Raw genomic sequence first — 4,280 nt, 5'->3', positions numbered from 1 at the left:
TTTAGAGCGGGCGGGCGAGCGCGGCGGCCGCGCGCACAATGAGCGCGGTGCCCGGATGGAGCGCGGCCGGCGCGCGGCTCTGCGCAGGCGCGGAGAGGCGCACCTGGCCCGGAGCGCCCGCCCCGCCCGGGGCCCGCCCTGCCCGTGAGGGGCGCGGGGGTGCCGCGTCCCGGCCCCGCCGTGTGCGGGGACAGACCCGGGGCTCGGCAGGGTATGGAGCGCCTGCGCTGTGAGGAGCGGCTGAGGGGCTCAGCCTGGAGCAGAGAAGGCTCAGGGGTGACCTTACCACTCTACAACTCCCTGCCAGGAGGGTGCAGCCGGGTGGGGGTCTCTCCCTTCTCCCAGGGAACAGCGACAGGACGGAAGGACGCGGCCTCAAGCTGCACCAGTGGAGGTTTAGGTTTGACAATAGAAAAAAAAAAAATCACAGAAAAGGTGATTGCACACTGGAACGGGCTGCCCGGGCCGGTGGTGGAGTCACTGTCCTTGAAGGTGTTTAGGGAAGGACTGGACGTGGCACTCGGTGCCTTGGTCCTGCTGACATTGATTTCAGCCCAGGTTGGACTCGATGATCTCAGAGGTCTTTTCCAGCCTAACTACAAATGTGATTCTTGCGTGTTCTGGCCACTGATTTGTCGCACTTTAGGAAATGAACAATTGATCTGTTTGTACAACGGTTTGTTATTGGAAGTATTCCAGAAGTACAATACTAATGTTTTAATTTTTTACCAAAGTATCTCTTCTTATGATTTATTAGGCTGTACTTGTACCAGGTAATGGAAGATGTTACCTCTTAGTTCCCTTTCATTCATTTTCTGTAAGAAACGCTTGAAGTTATTTTGTCAACAACAGATGTTAAACTCCTACTAAATCTTCAAATGAGGCAGAATTTAAGTACCTATAAATTGAAGTCACAACAGTCCTCTTAATCTGTCTCTTCATTCAGAAATTACATATAGATAAAAATGAAAAAATGAATGCTTGTTTTATTCAACAAATTTTTGTTGAACAACCTTTTGTGCAAATTAAGTTCTGAATCCTAGAAGATTTGTTACACTATTCTCTTTTTTTTTTCCAAAATGTACTTGGAAGTGCATTTCAAAATTACCTGAAGTACTACTTTCATTAATAGTTATCAGTTGACAAAGGGTAAAATCTATGTATTTAAAAGTAGACATGCACAGAAGCCTTAAAGCACACTGGACTGGTAATTGCATGCATGTCTTAGTTATGTTATGCTGCTGTTGCAGTTGATACCGAGGTTTTTATTTAAAGAACAATCTTAAATAAGACAATATATTTTTGATTATGCTGTCTTTTGTGACAACGTTTTTATTAGCATCAAATATATGATTGACTTTGAGGTTCATAGATAAATGCTAGCTTAACTATAGACTACAGAAACAATTTTGTGGGTGTATGGAAAAAAATTTATTTTCACATAAACTTGAATTCAGCACTGCAGCAAAATTTTAATCGGGGCTGTCAGGTTTGCTGTGGTAAACTGTTATACAAATATACCCAAAACCCACTGTGTGGGTTCCAGTATTACTGAAGGCAAGCTCAGTGTGCCTCATTTCTGGAAGGAAGATGAGAGGAATAACAAACACAGCACCTGCACTGGTTTTTAGGGATTTCTTGACATACCTAAACCTCAGTGCTTGTTGGTTGAAGTCGTGAGGATATTAAAGCTTTGCACTTAACTTATCCCCTTCTCAAATAAAAAGCAACCAAGAGAGCCAAAAGTGACCTTACCTGGATTCTCAGCCATCCTCCTGCCTTAAGGTTCACTAAACTATTATAAAAACAACCTCAAAGGATGTTTGCATAACCTGTTCTTAAAGCCTTAAACACAGATTCCACTCATTCCTCAGGCCGTCTAGTCTAGTCCTTAACTCTCCTTTTTCCAATGTCTGGATTAAATACCTTTTGCTGCAGTTTAGCTGATTTATTCCAAGTGAATATGGACAATGTTCTCTTTTTGCAGCACTTTTTTGCACAAATTGAGACTTTTACCATATTTTTGTTCAGTCTTTCTTTTGGGTTGATTTTTATTAAAAGCACAAATTATTTCTTTTCTTTTAATCAGTTCTGAAACACAAGACTTTTTGTTGCTATACCCCTCTAGCTCCCACCCGCTCTTTTCACAACTTCCCAAAGTTGCCTTGGTGGCAGTTCTGATCTCAGCAGAGTGGGTGCCTTCTCCAACCTCATGAACTTGCTGTGTTCTGCTTGTGATCCACTCTGCCCACTGGTTTCTCTTCTGCAAGTTCATGACAACAATTACTCTTCTCTGTGCAGCTGGTTTCTTGCTGAGTGTTTGTAGAATCATCATCCCCCTGTTGCAATGATTTCAAACTCTACTCTTGCTTCTCCTCTTTGCAGCACCTTCCAGCCAGGGGTGAGTGTGGTCTCTAAGCCTTTTGCAAAGAGATTACCATATGGAAGTGTACAAAGAATTTTGTTTGATGGAAATTTAGTATTTTTCCATTTTGATATTATTTTGTATAAACTGTTGATAATGATCCTCTAAGTACAACCAGTTTTGCATCAAATTGGTGGACTTTGTGTCCAGATCAAATCTCCATATCTTTCTTGAGAAAATGTCAATGACACAGAAGAGCCTTGCTGAAGTGAAGATCTTCAATTTATTTATGTTTGTAGAACCAGACATAGAAAACTAGGTTGGTTTGATAGACTGTTATGAACAAATCATATTGGTTAGTATTTATAATTTTGTTATTTTTCAGGTATCTAAAAATATTTTTGCATTCATCTGGGAATTTTAATCAAGTTGACTGGATTCTAATTTCCAGTTTGTTTGATTGTTGTGTTGCTTTTTTTTTCCCAAAGGAAAACACTGAGTCCTTTACTAGTCTCTTGAAACATCTGCCAGTTTTCAAAATAAATGTTATTTTCTACCATTAGGTTCTGAATTTTGTGGAAAGGATTGATTAGGAAATGGTAATAGACTTCCAAAGGGGAGAAATGCTTGGCCCATATATTAGTATTTCAACAAATACAGACTTGTGCTCCTGTAAATTGGTTTTTGTCTGCTTTGTATGTGAGACAGCTGGAAGCTGTGAATATCCTTAGATTTGTCACATTTTCCCCTGGGCTTTGTTCCTTGGTGGGGCTTCTCTGTGTAGATTATCCCAGTCCCAGCTTCTGAGCCCAGTCCATTCCCAGCCTGACACTGAAGCACAATGCAGGAGCAAACACCAGCTTTCTCATCTCTTTAATGGCTTGATGAGGTTGGAACCTGAATTTTTAAATTAATTAAAACTGCAGTATTAGTGTGTTTGGGTTCTGTAAAAATAAGGGGATATTCAATGTTTTTAAACATAGAGAAGTGGTTCTTGCCTCTTCTGTAAGGAAGCCTGGCAAGAGCATTCAGCTAGAATCAACAGGCTGTCCCAGTTTCCTTCTCTTCACACAGCCACCCATTTGTCCATATCCCCTTCTCAAAAAAAGAGATGTTGGTTCAGGAAGAGGGGAGGACTTTGGGGTGCTGGAAGGTCACCTCCAAGTACAGTCTACAGTCAAACAGAACCCTGTCTCACTTGAAACACATTTCTCTTTTATTGCAAAGATCTGTGTACTTCTCTGCTTAACATATTGCTTCTTTTAAAACTGACTTTTGCAGTCTGTGTTTTTACTCTTAACTTTAATTAACAACAACTCTAACAAACTTTTCTTTGTTTGCTTCTGAAACCCAAGTTTCTGGTACAGATTTTTGGAGCTGCTTTGGGGGCTGACTACATGAAAGCTAGTTATTACAGGAATATATGATGCAGTGACTCAGTTCCTTTTTCAGTCTAATCCTTTTAAAAGTGAGGCTAGGCTGATACTGGTCTAACTGAAATAGCAGGAAGGATCCTTTTTCCTTTGAAAGACACTGAGTCTTGTCCCAGTTCTCATGTTACATTGACTGGTTGCTACAATTTTAAACTGCACTTTTCTGGACTGCAGACAGAGCAAGAGTAACTATTTGGGAGATTTCAGTGAATGCCTGACAATAGATACACTTTGAGATAAAAACCACTGATAATTTGATATGTATCACTGCTATAAAAAAATAGCGTTTTCCACTCTGAATGTACAGTTTTCTTTTTGATGTATTATTGATGTATTGCATGATGAGCAGTCAGAGGAGGTTGTAAAAATGAATTTCTGATCTCTCAGTTGCTCTCATTATAATTCTTCTAGAGAACAGCAAGGAAAAGAACATAAATCCAATTGTAAATCAAACACAAATATCTTATATTTTACCACTGAAA

The sequence above is a fragment of the Molothrus aeneus genome, chromosome 13, assembly GCF_037042795.1.
Source record: "Molothrus aeneus isolate 106 chromosome 13, BPBGC_Maene_1.0, whole genome shotgun sequence".
In the NCBI taxonomy this organism is placed as follows: domain Eukaryota; kingdom Metazoa; phylum Chordata; class Aves; order Passeriformes; family Icteridae; genus Molothrus; species Molothrus aeneus.
The sequence above is the reverse complement of the archived record's forward strand: the minus strand, read 5'-3'. Positions refer to the sequence as shown.